Raw genomic sequence first — 19,633 nt, 5'->3', positions numbered from 1 at the left:
AATGCCTGCTGCCTCTGCTTATCTCCTCCTGCTTTCTCGAGAACTCACTCAATCGGGACTTTGTCCTAACCACCCCAAGGTCACTGGTGACTCACACCCTCTGCGGCTCCTCAGAACACCTTCCCCTGGGTGCTCAGCAGCCTGTGGGGCCCCTTGCTGGGCCTCACGGATGTCACCTGGCTGGGCTCCCCTCCCATTTCTCTGGCCATTCCTTCTCAGATTGTCGTGCTGTTTCAGTCTTGTCTCCCCAAACCCCGGGTGTTGCCGAGCCCTCAACTCAGACCTTGGGCCTTTCCTCCTTTTGGTCCAGCCTCACTTACTAAATAATCTCTTGCCGAATCATGATTTCCAAAACGATCTCTATGCTCATGGCTTCCAAATGTGTTATCTCCTGCACAGACCTTTCCCTGACCTCCCACCCATTGCCCAAACTGCCTGCGCTTCCCTGCTCCCCTTGGATGGCGATCGGTCACCTCAAACTTCACATGGTCCAAACTAACATCCTGCTATTCCTTTCTCAAATGAGCACTTGGGCAGCCTTTCTGTTCTCTGTTAACTCAGCTCTTGCAGTGACTCAGCAAAACCTGCGGAGCCATTCCTGATACTTCTCTTTGAGTCATTCCTCACATCCGGTCCATCTGTATGGCCTGAGAACTCCACCTTTAGAATATATGCAGAATTTGACCACTACCACCATCCGGAAGCAAGTCTCTTGGATCATTGCAAGAACTCCCTAAGTGGTCTCCCCACTTCTGCCCTTCCCATCAGGCCAACCCCACAACACCCAGCCTATCACGACCCCACAGGAGAGGGATTCTGCTGGGGTGTAATCACTGCACTGGGTCTCCATCTCACTTAGAGAGAAAATGCCTGCACTTATAATGACCTCAAATTCCTTATGCAGTGAGTCTCCGTCTCATTCAGAGAGAAAATGCCTGCACTTATAATGGCGTCAAATTCCTTATGAAATCGACCCCCTTTGACTCTGCGCCCCTCGCCCCGATTGCTTCTTTGAACTCATTCCCATCTCCAGCACCTTCATTCCACTCCAGGCACCCTGGCTTCCTCCAGGCACATGCCAGGTGCTCTCTGCCTCAGGTCTGTGCACCTGCTGTTAGCTCCGCTCCAGTTGCTCTCCCACCAGCTGGCCCCATGGCTATCTCCCTCATCACTTTCCATCTTTTCCCAAAATTCACCTTTTGGCCACCCGATCTAAAATTCCCCATCACACCCACATCTCACAGTATCGTTCCTTGCTTATTTTCCTGCTAACACTTACCACTACTGACATTTTGTAAGTGTTTCTTCCTTAAGGATTTACTGTCTCTCTCTCTCTCCTGTGGAGCATAAGTTTGGCGAGGGCAGAAAGTTTTGTCTGGTTATTCAACACTCTGTGTAAGTGGTGACCACCTGAAGCCAGGGGGCCTTTGGATGCTGAGCAGATGTTGCAGGCACAGAATGGGGATGACCTTTGTATTGGTCCGTTCTTGCATTGCTATAAAGAAATACCTGAGACTAATTATAAAGAAAAGAAGCTGAATTGGTTTATGGTTCTGCAGGCTGTATGGGAAACCTGGCTTCTGGGGAGGCCTCAGGGAGCTTTTACTGATGGTGGAAGGCAAAGCGGGAGCTTGCAGGTCACATGGTGAAAGCGGGACCAATTGAGAGAATGGGGGTGGGGGAGGTGCCACACACTTCTAAATTACCAGATCTCATGAGAATCCAGTATCACAAACACAGGACCAAGCCCGGGATCTGCCCCCACGACCCAAACACCTGCCACCAGACCCCACCTTCGGCATTGGGAATTACAATTCAACTTGAGATGTAGGCAGGGACACAGATCCAAACAATATCAACCTTCCACTGGGGAACCTCAAGGGAAGGTGACTGCCTGGATCAGTGCCCAGCACACAAAGTAACTGCTCAGTAAAAAAATGTGCTAAATGAATGAGTGAATAAATAAATAAATGAATAAGTAAAAGAATAAATTGAAGAATGAATGATGATGAGGAAATGTTTATTAAGGAGCCAAATTCATAGCAAATCCTCAAAAAATGTTAGTTTCTCCTATCCTTTCTCTTGGTCACTTGGGAAGAGACCTGGAGCTTTCTGTGGCTGAGTTGTCACTGTGATTTGGATCAGGACAGTTCACAGATAGCCACCCTGGGCACTAGGAGTGCCCTACAGCCCCTGCCCTGCTGCCTAGGTATTCTCATGGGCTCTCTGCAACCACAGAAGAGCAAACACTCTGGAGGTGATCAGTGAAGGGGCGATTGCTCACCCACACCTTAGTGAGCGCACATTTCTCAGCTCCGTCGTGGTCATGGATTTGGATGGCAAGAAGAGCTGAGACAGATGGCGCAGGTTCTCAGGATGCTTGAGGCAGATGAGACCATGCCATGGGTAGAACGCAGGTGGTGGGGCCCTGGCAATAACTCTGCACAGGTCACTTCTTGCTTGGGCTCGGCCTGCTCTACTCTCCCAGGAGGAAGAGCTTCTGCATAGTCCCCATCCTCTGAAGGTGAGACATGGTATCTCTCCTACCACCAGAACTTCAGCATCAGCTCACCTTGACCTGTCCCACAGGGAGGCTGCGTTCCACCTTCCTCGGAGAGTCCCAGGCAGAATGTCTCCCTGCTTCTATGCCTGGATCCAAGCCCACCTTCTCCAGGGATGACCACCTCTACATATTTACTCCTAAAGCAACTTGCTCATTCCCTGATGACACCGACCTGCTTCCCTCCCTAGGCTGAGCTCCATGAGCAGAGACCAGGCTGATGCATGCCCTACATCTTGCACGCTTTGCTTAAAGCATGAGAGAAAGGAGTAAATGAAATTGGTTCTTTCAAAGCAGCAAGAGCATTTGTGACATATCTGCTAAGGTGGTGAGGGACAAAGATGAAGGACTGCAGAGCTGTCTCATAGGCTCCTTTGAGCAAAGCATTCCTCCTCCAGGTAAAGTGACAAACGAATTTGCTCAGACAACACTCTGCCTCCCGTGTTTTCTCATAAAGTCCTCTTCACTGAAACCATTTAGCATCGTACATCCATCCTACAAGAAGACATCCTACCACAGCATTCTATGACGCCCACACAGAGAACAGTTGCCACAGTAATGGGTGGGAAATACATGGATGGGGACAGCTCCCAGGGGTTGCTGGTAAATATTTACAGAAGGGAGCAGCTAGCATAGCACACCTGTTGGCTGAATTAATATGGAGAGCTGGAACCTCCAGATAGCATTGGAGAGGATGCTGACTGTCAAGCCAGAGCTCCCCTCCAACTACCCGGGGATGTTTCCTGTGTGACGCCGACACAAGAGTGCTCCCTCTTCCTGTTTCATGGTGCCCATTGAGGAATGGCCCTGCTCCAACCCAGGAAGAATTCCCACTCTGCCACTATCTCTTGCTGCCAAGAAATTACCTGTGACTTTCAGCTGAATCTTCGGTCCAACTAAGGTGTTGTGCCCTGGGGAGAACCTGCCCTTTAAAGAAGTCACGTGCCTCCCATATCTGTGCAGGGACAGGCCAGCCCTTGTCCATCAGAGCACTGGGAGTAGGTGCTCCAGAGGCGTGAAACCAGTAAGCCAGGTTTGAGCAAACTTTTAGGCAAAGCCTCGTCAGATGGCTGACAGTGGATCGTGTTTCTCTCTTCGCATAGACACACTGACTCAGAAGCCTAGAACTGGCAAGGGCTGTGCCATCTACACCACTGGGGCGAGCTCTAACATCTTCTCCCAGGAGGGGAGGCCCAGGGCTGTCCAGAGTGCCCAAGAAGGGCGCAAGATAGTGGAAGAGCTGCTATGAGAAACCCACCGTCACTCACTCGGTTGGCATCCTTCCTGTCTACAAACTCCACACGTAGCCCTACAGGGAAACTGTGCATGTGGGATGTGTGTGTGTGTGTTTGGGAGGACTGTGTATGTTATGTGTTATATATGTGTGTGCATGTGTGGTATGTGTTCATGTGTGTTGTGTGTGTTTGTGTTATGTGTGTTGTATGTGTGGTATGTGTTCATGTGTGTTGTGTGTGTTTGTGTATATGTGCGTTGTGTGTATGTGTGGTATGTGTTCATGTGTGTTGTGTGTGTTTGTGTTATGTGTATATGTGTGTTGTGTGTGTTTGTGTTATTTGTGTCGTGTGTATGCATGGTATGTGTTCATGTGTGTTGTGTGTCTGTGTTATGTGTGTTGTGTGTCTGTGTGGTATGTGTTCATGTGTGTTGTGTGTGCTTGTGTTATGTATGTTGTGTGCGTTTGTGTTGTATGCGTTTGTGTATGTGTATGTGTGTTGTGTGTTGTGTGTGTTATGTGTGTTGTGTGTGTTTGTGTTGTGTGTTGTGTGTATTTATGTTATGTGTGTTGTGTGTGTTTGTGTTATGCGTGTTTGTGCATATGTGTGTTGTGTGTGTTTGTGTTGTGTGTTGTGTGTATTTATGTTATGTGTGTTGTGTGTGTTTGTGTTATGCATGTTTGTGTATATGTGTGTTGTGTGTGTTTGTGTTGTGTGTTGTGTGTGTTTGTGTTGTGTGTTGTGTGTGTTTGTGTTGTGTGTTTGTGTTGTGTGTGTTGAGTGTGTTTATGTTTGCATATGTTTCACGTGTGTTATGTGTGCAGGTGTGTGTTGTGGTCATGTGTATTGTGTTGTGTGTTGTGTGTGTGTTGTGTGTTGTGTGTGTTTGTGTTGTGTGTTGTGTGTGTTTGTGTATGTGTGTTGTGTGTGTTTGTGTTGTGTGTTGTGTGTTTGTGTTGTGTGTGTTGAGTGTGTTTATGTTTGCATATGTTTCACGTGTGTTATGTGTGCAGGTGTGTGTTGTGGGCATGTGTATTGTGTTGTGTGTGGTGTGTGTGGTGTGTGTTGCATGTCACATGTATTGTACGTATACATGTGTTGTGTTATGTGTATGTGTTCTGTGTTTTGTTTATGTATATTGTTATGCGTATTGTGTGTATACATATGTTGTGTGTATGTGTTCTGTGTTCTGTGTTGTGTATATATGTGTGTTGTGTTATGTGTGTGTGTTGTGTGTTATGTGTGTTGTGCACGTGTGTATTGTATGTATATGTATGTTGTGTTGCATGTAGGTGGTGTGTGTTGTATGTGTCGTGTGTGACACTTGTGTTTATGTGTATGTTGTATATGCTGTGTGTATGTGTATATGTGTGTTTTGTGCATGCGGGTAGTGTTACATGTGTGGTATTTGTTTCCATTTGGAAACTCAGGGATAGAAATTGTGCCCTGTCTGGGAAGCTGCCCCAAGCCCACAGATGGTCCATGACTCCTTCCTCCACCTCGGCCTGTATATTCCTTTGCTCATGCTTAGAATAACAATTACCTGTGTATACATCTATCTCCACTACTGGACAACAGCCAGCCCTGTGCCAGCCCAGAGAGGGCACTCAAAATGGCCTGCCAAGATACATCAAGCCACTCCTTCAATTGGTCTTCAAAGCCTATCGTGATTTAGCATGAACTCCCTTTTCCACCTTGTCTCCCATTTTCGTTACAAATTGTCATGCCAAGCGGAGCTCTTTAGTATTCCTTGAAAAGCACTCTCTAATTTCCACCTCTGCCCCTTTGTTCACCCTCCCGTTCTGTTCCCTGAATTCCTTCCAGGTCTCAAAGTCAAGCTTGTGTGCTCCCCATTCCCTGGGCTCTCTGGGTCTCCTGCCTGACTGCTGTCTCTCTAACCTCCAGATGCCCTCTGTCGACTAGTCTTGGCACCTAGTGAAAACAGTGCCATCTCTGAGAATTCCTCCTGAATTTTCTAGTATACAGAGTCACAAGTTCCCTTTTCGTATCAACCACTATTTTCTCTGTCAGGAGCCAGGTCTTTTGTGCCTCTGCCATGCAGTGTCCGGCCTTACCTAATCAATGAATCCCAAATTGCAGATTGACTGCGAATCATCCAGGGAGATGGGGGAAATGTTGCCTTCACAAAGCTCCTGGTGGGGCCCAAAAATGTGAATCTGCCCTGATAGTCCAAGAGACTTTCATGCAAATGGTTCAGGATCTCACTTTGAAAACAGCATCCCAAGTACTGAGTAAGTGTTTGCTGATGGACAGATTTATGACGACTACACCCTCTCTGATTTCCTTTTCAACTTGCTTGCCCAGAGCCCTTTATCCATTTCTCAGTCAGATCCTTGGAGTTTCATTTCGAGGCAGACGCACTGAAAGCAAATAATGAGAATGTGTTCTGCGGAGGCCCCTCCCCTCTGCACAGCTGTCTTGCAGCTCTCTGGGTGGCAGAGGTCCCACAGCTGGGAACCTCTCTGTGGGCTGCAGTCCTTACCATTGAACATTCTTCTCTGGCTCTCAATTCTCTCTTTCTCCACCTTTCCACAGGCTCCTGTTGTTCAGTCTACAAATATGCCTACAATTTCTACAGCCTCAGTCCAGCTTCAGCCTCAAACCAGCCCTTAGCTGCTTTCTTTCTTCTCTGCCTGAGTTTTTGACAGCGTGATCTGAATTCACCTCTCCTCTGCGTCCTCACCTCCCATTGTGATCTCCCTGAGTCGGATTGGTTCCAAAGCTGTTTTCTCCAAGTTTGCCTGTGGGGTGGTCGCCCCCAGCTGGGAGCACCAAGGCAAAGGGATGACGGTCCCAGCAGAGCTGTGCAGGTGTATATATTTACCACACCAGTGGCCAGGCAGATGGCTGTAGGGGGTCCAGTTCCAATTACATCACTGAATTATAATGATTCTCCACAAGTGGAACACGAGGCTTCTGAGGAGGGTGTCTTTTTCCAGTTTATATGAAGTTACTGGAAGGCCCCAGGCAGAGTGAACTCCAGATTCCCAGAGCCATGGCCCCACCCTCTGTCCTCATCCCATGGGAGTTGTCACCAGCGTCTACCCCTCTCAACACTGCATCCTCCTGAGTTTAAGAGTTATAAGTATCCAATAACGTTGGGTTGATTCTTCCCCATCTCTGCTACTGGTTTCTGTCCTTTCTGCTCCCTCAGTTTGGGTCATTCTGAGGGGCTCCCTCCACTTCCCTCTCCTCCTACTCCATGCACTTCCCCTGGGCCCCTTCATCCCAGCCCATGGCTTCACTGCGTGCTTTATACAATGAGTGACATCGTCTCCTTTGCATTTCTCCAGGATGAGAGTTACTGTTGACCCTCGTACAATGCCGACCCTGTGCAGTAAAAAAAATCCATGTGTAAATTTTAACTCCCCAAAAACTTAACTACTAATGGGGTACAGTTGACCAGAAGCCTTACTGATAACATAAACAGTACATTAACATGTATTTTGTATGTTTTGTGCATCATATACTGTATTCTTAAAGTAATCTAGAGAAAAGAAAATAATATTAAGAAAATCATAAGGAAGAGAAAACACATTTTGTGTTAAGTGGCAGTGGAGCATTGTAAAGGTCTTCATCCTCACTGTGTTCATGTTGAGTAGGCTGAGGAGGAGGAAGGAGAGGAGGGGCTGGTCTTGCTGTCTCAGGGGTAGCAGAGGTGGAAAAATAATCCCTATGTAAGTGGACCTGGGCAGTTCAAACCCATGTTTTTCAAAGGTCAACTGTACTATGAATATATCAAAAAAGGTTCTTAGAAATCTAAAGCATCAGAGCCAAAAAGCACTTAGAGGTGACTTGGTGAGAACTGCTTGTGTTAAAGATAGTAACAAAAGAAAATAATAATGTATAGTATGTTCCATGGACTGTCCTATTCTTTCCTTATTTAATCCTCACACCAACCATCAGAAGAGGGGGTATTATTGCCCCTACTTCACATTTGAGGGCCCTGAGGCCCAGAAGGGTTGAAAGGGCCTGGCAGATCCAGGGTTCATGCCCAGGAAGCCTGGCTCCAAGATGGCAAGATGTTCAAGGTTGAAATCAAATTAACCAGTTGGCCTAATCAAAATCCCGCACAGTCCAGCCCCACTCACCTCTCCAGGTATTTGACAGACTGAGCCCAAACCTCCTTCCATCTTAGCCACGTTGACCTTTGTGCCACATCCCCTCTGGCTGGCCACAGTGCCTTTGCACATGCTGTTCTCTGCTTGAAGCAGTCATCCCCACCCACTTTCTTCTAGTCCACACCATTTGTCTTTCTGGTTTCTGCTGCTGAAGCTTTCCCTACTTTCTTAGGTTAGGGCAAAATTCCCTCTTACAGCCTATAGTACATTCTAGTTTCATATCTGTTGTGGTAACTCAGCTAACATCAGCCTCTCACTAGACTAGAAGCTGCAGGAGGAAGGAATAAGGTCTGCTTGCTGCTGGTTCTTCCAGGGCTGGCACAGCACCAGGGCCATTGATGTCTGTGGGGGAAATAACTGGATGGCAGGATCCATGCCTCTCCTGAATCCCGATCTATGTTTCCCTGGGATTCTAGGCTTTTCTCCTCCATTACCATTGAGGACAATAGCCCTAGCAAAAGAACCTGGTATTGTGTCTCCTGGGTATAGAAAAGACATCAAATGTTTTTCTTTCTGGTCTAAATTTCTTTTTATTCTCTCTGTAAATCTAGAAAAGTATTCACGTTTCATTAAATCGATTCAGATTGAATCTAAATGAGGGTTAAATATAATTTTCTGAATGTTATCAAACTATAATTCCTGTGTCTAAATAAAAATAACCAACAGTTTAAAATGAGGTGATGAGTGAGATTTCATTTGGTGGTTTGAAGCCCTCTGAATTTGCTATGGATAATCAGATTTGTCACAGAAAGTATTTGTATGCTTTCTTTACTTGTGTTTAATATTGTCCCACTTTTTTTTTTTTCTTTTTTGAGATAGGGTCTTTCTTTTTTTGAGACAGGCACAATTAAAGCTCACTGCAGCCTTGAACCTGTGGGCAAGTGATCCTTCTGCCTCAGCCTCCCAAGTAGCTGGGACTACAGGAATGTACCACCACAACTGGCCTTTTTTTTTTTCTGGAGGGATGGGTCTCACTATATTGCCCAGGCTGGCCTCGAACTCCTAGCCTCAAGTGATCTGCCCACCTCAGCCCCCTAAAATGCTGAGATTACAGGCATGAGCCACCATGCTCAGCCTGGTCTGGTTCTTTTACAAAATATTCTAGATGTTTATGACTTATGTATCTTTGGTACAAAAGAGAGGTGGGGGAAACAGGGGATCTGGGATCAACGAGATACCCTAAAGTATCTGCGAGGCAGGGCAGAGTGCACCAAGGGAGATGCCCCTGAGGTTCTGCACAGAGGGTTCGAATGACTCAGGGCCTTGCTGTGAAAGTCACCGAGTGCACTTGTTTCTGTTTGGGTGGAAATCACTCAGAATAACATGGCTCGCTGCACTCAGATGCCAGCTCTTGGGATGATATTAAATCTCCCGACTGAATACAAAGTCTCCTGTTAAAATGCAATCAAAATAATCCTCAGGAACAGGTGGACGATAAATTAATGAGCACAATCTTTTCCTTCAAATTGAGCTGGGGAAGAAATTAATTACTGGGCAAACCAGTAACAAAGAGGGATCCCCGCCTCCTGCAGCCTTGGAGCCCTCTGTGATTTTGTTCTCCCGAAATCTAATTTCCATGAAACACTTCAGGGCAGTGCGTATCGCCAGCATAAGAATTTCTTAGCAGGCGTGCTAATATGAACGCTGTAATTCCGCAGTCAGGAGATCTCGCTCTGCTCGAAAGGCCTGGGACTGACAGGGATGATATTTCAGAAAGGCCCACAGTTGGTTCCCAGACACTGTTAATAACCACCATACAGATTAAATGAGGACTGAGCTGGTGGGACTGGACCCCCGGAAGATGGATATAAATTTTATTTATAGGATAGATATGTACAAATACATAAAATCTTTATTTTCAGTGGCATAACTTCTATTCCTGCCTAGAATACAAATACACTTTCCTGGGTGATCCAGCGTCCTTTGCAGAGAGTTTCTAAGGCAGAAGCCTCAGCCAATGTCACCCTTGCAGCTATTTATAGGGGCCTGGCACTTGGTGGAAGCTGACTGATGGTGGCATGCCAAGTGACACCAAGAACACTGCTGCTGGCCCTAAATCATCCTCTCATGAGTCCACACCCTGTGGCCCTTCTCCTCCCTTCCCAGGCTGGGATGCTGCTTCTCTCTGGGATTGGGCAGGCATGGCCAGGATCCCCTCAGCCCCTGTTAAGGGGAAGGAGAAGGAAAGTAATGTTTGCCTGAGCCGGGCCCAGTACTAGGCGACTTACATTAAATCCTCTGGACCACCTGGAAGGTGGGCAATTGGCATCTTTGGCTTGAACACCAAGAAAATGAGACTCAGAGGCTACATTTCGTCCCTCTGGGACAGACCACTGAGACCTGGCTGACAGCAGTGGATATTCCTGACTCAGTGGCCTTCCTTTGTCCCTTACACTTCTCACTGCTGTTCAGTGAGTAACACTTGATTTTCTTTATCCCGCTTGACTTTCAGTGTGCAGCTAGATCTCAGCTGGGAAGGTAACCTTGGAAGTGCTCCCAGGACCAGGGCTGGAGGAGCCAGCCGGCCCTGCCCTCCCTGTGAGAGATGCTGACCTCCTCCTAACCTCCCTTTCTGTTTCTAGCCTGTAAAGTGAGGGCATGAATGCCTAGTCTCCCAGGCTGCTGTGCAGAATTGATAGGACAGCTCAGTAAACGGCTGACCCCTACCTGGCACGTAGGTAGTGACATGCCCTGCCAGGGTGACCCGAGTGTCCCGGTGCTGGACCCGCCACTGCCTCTTAGACGTTCTTTCATCTCGGACGTCTAAGAGGCGGTGAAACTGCCTCATTTCTCTGAGCCTCAGTTTCCTCATCTGTGATGTGACAATCACATCCTCCCATGACTTTACGTATAAATCAGTGAAAATGGTAGGTTATTAATTTTTAATTTGAAAAACAGAAATTTTTACAGATGCAAGCCCCATACTGCACTAGTGGGCCACATGGGACTCAAAAGTGATGGGATCCACCCTTACGCCCATTAAGATGGCTATTATAATAAACAAAACAAAATAGAGAACAACAAGTGTTGGCCAGGATATGGAGAAACTGGAACCTTTGTACCCTGTTGGCGGGAATGCAAAATGGTGCAGCCATTGTGGAAAATCGCACGGTGGTTTCTCAAAAAATTAAGAATAGAATTGCCGTGTGAGTATACCCCACTTCAGAGGATACACCTGAAAGAATTGAGAGCAGGATGTCAAAGAGATACTTGCGCACCCATATTCACAGCAGCACTATTCACAATAGCTGAAAGGAAGGAGTAACCTATGTGTCCACTGATGAGAGAAAAAACAAACAATATGTTCTCCACATAAAATGGAACAATTATTCAGCCTTAAAAAGAAGGAGATTCTGGCTGGGCGCAGTGTCTCATGGCCTGTAATCCCAGCACTTTGGGAGGCTGTGGATGGCAGATCTCCTGAGGTCAGGAGTTCCAGATCAGCCTGGCCAACATGGCGAAATCCTGTCTCTACTAAAATACAAAAATTAGCTGGGCGTGGTGGTGCACACTTGTAGTCCCAGCTACTTGGGAGGCTGAGGCAGGAGAATCACTTCAACCTGGGAGGCAGAGGCTGCAGTGAGCCGAGATCGTGCCATTGCACTCCCGCCTGGGTGACAGAGTGAGACTCTGTCTCAAAAAAAAAAGAAAAAAGAAAAAGAAAAAGGAGATTCTGACACATCCTGCAACATGGATGAAACCTCAGGACATCATGCCCAATGAAATAAGTCACATAAGAACAAGTAACAGTATGATTTCACTTATATGAGGTACCCAGAGAGTCAAATTCATAGAGACAGAAGGTGGAATTGTGGCTGCCAGGGTTGTGGGAGGGAGAATGTTAAGTTCGTGTTTAAGGAGTACAGAGTTTCCGTTTGGGACAATGACAGAGTTCTGGAAGATGGATGTGGGGAAGGCTGTGTAACGAGAAAGTACTTAGTGTCACTGGACTACTAAAAATGGTTAAAATGGTAAATTGGTAAAATGCTTTAAAAAAAAAAAAGAGGCTTTAAAATGGTTCCCTTCCCACTCTGCGTTTGCCTGCTTCTCTCAGGCAGGGCCAGCTTAGCCATGAGAAGCTGACCCCTTCAACATCGACTGTCTTGTTTTAGGTAAGAAGACTCAGGGAATAAGCAGGCTGTGTCCGGGCAGTTTTTGGCGGTGGGAGGGAAATGAGCTCAGGGCGGGCTTGCCTGAGCTGGAGTCCCTGCCCTGCCCTTCCTCAGCAGGCCTCAGCTTTCTCCCCGTTACACTGGGGATGCTGATAATGACATCTCAGAGGTGGTGAGGTTTGAATGAGCTAGCACACAAGACGTCTCACAGCCTATGGCATGCATAAGCAACTCAATAAGTCTTAGCTATTGGTATTTTACATGTAAAAAGAAAGAAGGAAGCTTACATGAAAAATAAAGTGGACTGTGCAAACAGCTTCATGCAGCTGCTGGCAAGATTTGATTTGCCCTTCCAAAGTCAGCCCAGAGAGTCTGCTGGGGCACTCTCTGTGTAACTGGTGGGACCTTTATATGCACAGGAGGGTCCACTGCACCCCACATACCCCTTTCCCAAGGGAAGCCTCTGGAGCCTGCCTTACCTGGGGGGGAAAGACAGAGGAAGAATTATCTCTTCTCCCTGCCCCATTAGTCTTGGGAACTTCACAGGCTTGTGACAACCTGCTCCCCTTCCACCTCCCACTCCTCCTTGCCTGCCACAGGGGAGGAGGAACTGAACTCAAAAATGACTGTTCATGGCACAAAGCTGGGCCATATTCATGGCACCAGCATAATGACAGCCTCAGATCTAATCACATAAACGTAAACATTGAGATTTGGCAAATCATGGCCTCGTTGCTGTGTTCCATCACTGAATCCAGAAGAAAGTGTTCCACACTATAACCATGTAGGAAGCCGGGGGAAAACACCAAAGATCATTTAAACTGAGACGAAGCTGGCAGAAGCTGCTTAATGCTGCAAGCGGTTGAGAGGTAGAGGCTCAAATCACTCTTTAGGAGCTGCTAGTGCCTTTGTTCTAAGAAACCCACCCTACATGAACAAGCGACCATTAACCAGAAGTCAGAAGCCGAGAGTGTGGGGAAGCAGGTGTGGAGGGGTGAGGAACTGGGGTTGTCATTCTGCGGCCCTTGCTGATTTGGTAAAAAAGAGTTTCAACTGCATGTTTGGGTGGAGATTAAAATGTTCCTTCACAAACAGCTGCTCCAACAAATCAGAAACCAAAGCTGGGGGCCTGGAGTGACCCCAGCTGAGCTGATTCATCCCAGACTGCCCTGATGGTCTACATATGGAGTTATCTAAGACAAAACAACCGAGGCTTTGGCTGATGAAGAAGTGACCAGCCCGCTGGAGACAGAGTCAATGCTTTCTCCAATGCAAGAGCACCTCCCTTAATCTCCTGGTAAATACTGTAAGGAGACATCAGCATAAGATCGGGGTTGAAGGCAGAGGCCCCTAGGCTAAACTCCTGCCTCTACCATTGGCTAGTTTATAACCTTGGGCAAATTTCTTAACCCCTGGAACCTCAGTTGGCTCATCTGGAAAATGGAGATGATATATCTTTCTTACATGATAAAATTAGATACTTTTATGAAGTATCTAACCTGATACCCAGGCTGAATCAGTGCTGGAGAAAGACAATTCTATGGCAGGACCTGGGAGGCTACGGCCAGCAGCTCTGCGCACCATTCGAAATCTTCCCGACCCACTCTTCCCCCAGCCACTACTGTGCAAGCTTCATCTGGCTTCCAGCAGGTGTAAATAGGTAGCCCACATGGCTTATCTTGCCCAGGGCTGCTTTGAGGTGAGAAGTGGAGTGACCCAGGGAACCTCCTCTATGCACGCGCGCGCGCGCGCGCACACACACACACACACACACACACACACACACACACACACACACAGAAGCACAGGGCACTCCAACTCCTGGTCAGTGTCAGCCTCCTGTGGGAACGCAGCCTCAGCCGCCCATAGATGTGGCAGCTGGAGAGTGTGTCCCTGTATGGCTTTCTCTCCTTCTCTTCTTCCCAGTCAGGCGCCCTCTCTGGCTCTGTTCCCTGGGATCACAGCTTGTACTCTGATGAGATTTAGTCCCAGGCTCTGCTTTCCAGGTGCCAGGCTGAGACGTGGGATGAGTGGGGCGAGGGGAAACATTCCCCCACTTTTGGAGCTCCATGGCTGCTACTAGACTTGGAAGGGCTCCAATGTGCTGGGACCTTCTAGGTCATGAAGGGAGGCCTCTCCTTAATTCTTGGAGGCTCTCAGAGGCAGGGCAGGGAAGAGAAGTTTCTGGTGGTTGCCATGCCTAGAAGCTCTTCAATCATCCCCTAATATCCTGCTAAGTATTGTAAGGAGGCATCCGCAGAAGATCGAGGTTGAGGGCAAATGGCCCTGGGTTAAAATCCCGCCTCTACCATTGGCTAGTTGATAACCTGGGGCAAATTTCTTAACCACCAGAACCTTGGCTCATCTGGAAAACGGAGGTGATGTTCCTTTATTACAAGATAAAATGAGATAATTTTGTGAAAGATCTAGCCTGATACCGAGGAACTGCTTCAGAAGTGGTTACTGTTACAACATTCTCTTTGACCTTGGCTTGTCAGTGTTACAGAGACTTAAGTGAGTATTAGATGTTGATGCTTCCTTTATTCTAGAAAATAACCTGAACAAGTAAGGCTCCAACACCATTGTTCCTGGAGAAAGCTGTAAAGTAACCATTGATCTAAATATAGATATTTTAGACTCAGAAACCAAGTTGTTTTGCTTTTATCTTTGTAATACAAATGGTTGGGCTTGGTGACTTCAGAGCTCTTTCTCTGTATAGTTCTGTCTTGAGCCTGTGTGGTCAGGGGAGGACAGCACAGGGGAGATATGTGGACCAGAAGGTGCCAGAGGAAAGAGCTAGAAGCACAGCAAAAAGAAAAGGCAGCAAGAGATGGCCTGGAGCTTGGGGACAGTACCACTGCCGCTGAGGACACCCATGAGGCACTAAGGGCTGGAGGAAGGTAACAGGGAGTGCTAGGCCTGATCTGTCTTAAAATTGTGTCCTTGTACATGTGACATCATCGTTGTCACCAGTAACACAAGTCTGAGGATTTAATTCACCATCAGTGGCCAATGCAGCAAAGGGCCTGGGTGGTTGGACACCCCCAGGCTGGCTCTGTAAGAATTCCTCGAACAAGGCCTGCTTCTGACAGCCACACGCAGATGAAAGAGGCACCAGATGCGGAGGAAGGACCTGCTGCGGGTGACATTTCAAAAACAAGGATACTTTTGATATTTCAGACTTTAAAACAAAGACCTTTCTACAGTGTTTATTTTTGTTATAAATCGAATGTGTGCTCACGTTAGAGATGAGAAAAGTATCTGAGGACAGAAAGTCCCCTGCTGTCTCACCTTCCAGATACTTCTTCATAGCTCCTTCCCATTCATCTCTTTCATGCACATTGAAACTCTTTTTGAGGAGACTGGGATCGTCTTATATAAACAGATTTTTATGAAGGGCTTTTTAAATTTATTATTGTACTTTAAGTTCTGAGATACATGTGCAGAATGTGCCATGGTGGTTTACTGCACCTTATGATGGGCTTTTTTAAAAGACAGTTTTTGCCCTGTGGCCCGGCCCGAGAGCAGTGGTGTGATCATAGCTCCCTGTAATCTTGAATTCGTGGGCTCAAGCAATCCTCCCACCTCAGCCTCCCAAGTAGATGGGACTACAGGTGAGCATCGGCTAATTTTTCTAATTTTTTTTTTTAGAGACAGGGTCTCACTATGTTGCCCCAGCTCATCTCAAATTCTTGGGCACAAGTGATCCTCCTACCTCAGCCTCCCACAGTGCTGGAATTATAGGTGTGAGCTGCCGCGCCCATCCAATGGGCTTTTTAAGAGCGAAAATTTCTGTTTTTACTAAAAATTCTTGTTTTTAAGTTTGAATTGCTATATGTTATTCTGCTCTATGCCTCAGCATCCATTTTTAAATTAATCCCCTATTGTGGATCATTTTGGCTTTTTCCAGTGTTTATAATAACTAACACTCCAATGACTACTAAATGATTTACCTTCATCTCTGGTCGTTCCCTTAGAATAGCTTCCTCGAAGTAGAATTGCTGGGACAGGTACATAAATATGGTAGAGCCTCCTGCCTCAAATTATCAGATTGCTGTCCCTGGGGGACTTCATCAATTTTATGCCCACCATCTCTGCTATCACTTATGTTACCTTGTGGCAAAATTAATATGCTATGAGTTATTCGATAGGGATGGGGACAACTTTTATTGCCTTGCCCCTGGGCTTAGGACTGTCTAGGTAAGATTCCATTAAGGGCTAAGCTAAATGAACTCAAAATACCCACCCTGGTCCCATTAGCGATGGCTCTTCCCACCACCCAGGAGCCAGGGATGGACAGGAATGGTTTCCCTGTGAAGGGTTTTCCCTGCTTCCTGGTCTGCAAACCCTAAGAACCTCCAGAGTGGGTGTGTAATAGAAAAGCACAAACCATTTTCTCCACTCTCCACACTTCCAGAGCACTTCAATTCCGACACCACAGTCAACACTGAAAACTTCAGTGACTCAGATATGTGGGTTTTGTTTTTTTCCCACTGACCAGTTCTCCAACAGGGTGTCTTACAACTCAATTTAATGCTGACACCACCTGAAGTCAGCACAGAGCCCACATGTTAAGGACTCAGTCCCATAAGACTGTCCCTAACTTCAGACTCCAACCACAAGGAGAAGGTCTCCAGGTTGCCCACAACATTCGTCTAACTTGACTACAGCTGGAGGTTCCCTCAACCTCTGTCTCGGGTTTGATCCTTTCCTAGAGGGGCTCACAGAACTCAGGAAAACAGTTTATTTTCTAGATTACCTGTTTATTACAAAGGATACAACTCAGGAACAGCCAAATGGAAGGGATGCCCAGGGCAAGGTCTGTAGGAAGAGGCTCAGAGCCCCCATGTCTCCCCAGGGTGCACCACCCTCCCTGCACCCCACTGTGCTCACCAACTCAGAAGCTGTCAGCACAATGTCCATTGGGGTTTTTAATGGAGGCTTTCATGGTGGCCAGCAGAGGAAATACAGGCTGAGTATCCCTAGTCCAAAAGTCTGAAATCCAAATGTTCCAAAATTCTAAACTTTTTGAGTGTCAACATGACACTCAAAGGGAATGCTTATTGGAAAATTTCAGATTTTGGATTTTGAGATTAGAAATCTTTAACTGGTAAGTATAATACAGACATTCCAAAATCTGAAGAGAAAAAATCTGAAATCTGAAATCTGAAACAGTGCTGGTCCCAAGCATGTTGGATGAGGGATACTCAACCTGTATATATATTTTTTTCTTTTTTCTTTTTCTTTTTCTGAGACGGAGTCTTACTCTGTCGCCCATGCTGGAGTGCAGTGGCACGATCTTGGCTCACTGCAACCTCCACCTCCCGGGTTCAAGCAATTCTACTGCCTCAGCCTCCTGAGTAACAGATTACAGGCGCCACCACCACGCCTGGCTAATTTTTGTATTTTTAGTAGAGACAGGGTTTCACTGTGTTAGTCAGGCTGGTCTCAAACTCCTGACTTCAGGAGATCCACCCATCTCAGCCTCCCCAAGTGCTGGGATTACAGGCGTGAGCACCGCACCCGGCCTATATTTCTTATTCTATCACAAAACCACCATGGGGCTGCTCAGGTTGGGGAGTAAGGAAAACGTCTAACTCATGCCAGACAGTCTGATACAGCTGGCTCTTCCAGGTCCCAGGTCTCTGCTTGATTTTCAGTGCTAAACCGAGCTTCTGAGTCGGAGGCACCTTCCCTCCCGGTTTCGTGCACCAGCAGGGCCCTTTTGAGCACTGAATCTGGGCTATGGGGAGGGGCTGGTGGCTCTACTGGGAGAGCCTGGGCTGCTGAGCAGCTGTGGGCCTTGCAAGGCCCCTCCTCCCCGCAGCTGTGCCTTCTCCCACACGCTCATGTCCAGAGGGGACTGGCAGGACCAGTGGCCCAGCGATGTCCAAGAGAAATTTTGAAGGAAATTAAAACCATGGCTTGCAAGCAAAATAGAATGAACATATAGGGGAAAAACATAATTTCTTTGCCATTTTAGATTCTTAGTGGAGACACTGTCCTGAAAACGAAAGTCAGATTAACAAAATAAAAAAGCAGAAGTTTACTAACCTTGCTGTACCCAACACACGGGAGAGGCCTTAGTTGAAAAGGATTTCCCTGTCAAGGCGGTGGCTTAGGGGTCTTGCTTAAATAATACTAAAGAACCAAAAATCCTATGTAGTGACAAGACAAGAAAGGGAGTATCTTCAGGCTTCCAAAAGGTGGGAAAATGTGGGAAGAAAAACTAAGGGGTAGAGCGAAGTCTATTCCTGGGTCCTCTGGCACTGCTGTCTCTGAGCTCTGTTTCTGAGTTGATAAAGACAGGAGGGCAGAGAATATTCCTGTGTTTTAACTAAAATTCCCAGTATTTTAGAGAGCAATATTTTCATTTCCTTCAAACACAAGCTCTTGATTTTATTCAGCTCATCAATTAAGAAGAGAGCCAGAGAGTCGCTAATGCTAGTTCAAATGGCATTTGATGCTTTGGGATTTATGTAGCCCATTGGGAAAGGCACACTGAGATCGATTTTTCAATGTTTGTGACAAATCCGGTTCATGTCCTACAGGGCGATAAATCGGTGGATTATGTTTTCACTGGATGGGAATCATTTGCATCTCTACTGAACAAACATCTACAATGTAAGATGGAACGCCATAGAGTCTGAGTCCTCAACAGGAAATGGCAGTCAAACAATGGCCCATCCTCCCAGAAAGTAGACCATCCTGGGCACGCCTGTGAAGCGAAGCTCCTGTATGACTCTGGAAACACATTCTTTCATCCCCTTGGCTTTAGTTCCAGATTTTGGATTCTTTTGGTCAACAGCACAAGCTTATAACACCCCTGCAAAAGCCTCTCAAGTCCTACACACTTGGCTGTGGCTGCTCCACAGGGACAGGCATCTTTGCACATAAAATATCCCTAGAACTTGGAGGAAAGCAGTTGTCATGCCAGTGGGGATTCTTCCCTGAATCTGTCTTAAGTGAGATACTTATGCTCTCAAAATATTTTTGATACGTTTATGTGTCTTGTATCTCTGTGTTGCAAACTTTTTGATGGCAGAGTCCATGTCTTCTGAATCCGTAGACATCTAGAAATACAGATTCTTTGAGATTTTTAGGCCAATGCCCCCATTTCTCAGATAGCTTGTGACCCAGCTTTATTAAGGGACCTGCCCAAAGCCAACTGACTAAGAGGTGTAGAACCAGGAGAAAAACAAGACCTTCAAACTCCTGCCCCATGTTCTGCCCAGCCTTCTTTCTCTACCCCCAGCACAGCTGCGAACACAGTATATATGGGTGAGATAGAAGGACGAAAGAATGGAAAGACAAATGGAAGGATGGAAGGAAGAAAGAAAAAAGAAAGGAAGAGTGAAACAAAGGATGGCAGGAAGGATGGATAGATAAATAAATGGGTAGAAGGATTGATAGATGGAAGGATGGATGGATGGATGGATGGATGTAAAGAATTGACAGAAGGACAGGAAAAAGGAAGGGAGGGAGGGAAGGAGGGAGGGAGGGAAAAGTGAGCAGATGGATGGATGGGTGGGTGGATGCTGAAAATATATTATCCTTTTTTCTTTTTGATGCAAAAAAACTTGT

Source organism: Mandrillus leucophaeus, unplaced genomic scaffold, assembly GCF_000951045.1.
Source record: "Mandrillus leucophaeus isolate KB7577 unplaced genomic scaffold, Mleu.le_1.0 Scaffold604, whole genome shotgun sequence".
Classification (NCBI taxonomy): domain Eukaryota; kingdom Metazoa; phylum Chordata; class Mammalia; order Primates; family Cercopithecidae; genus Mandrillus; species Mandrillus leucophaeus.
This window is presented reverse-complemented; position numbering follows the sequence as displayed.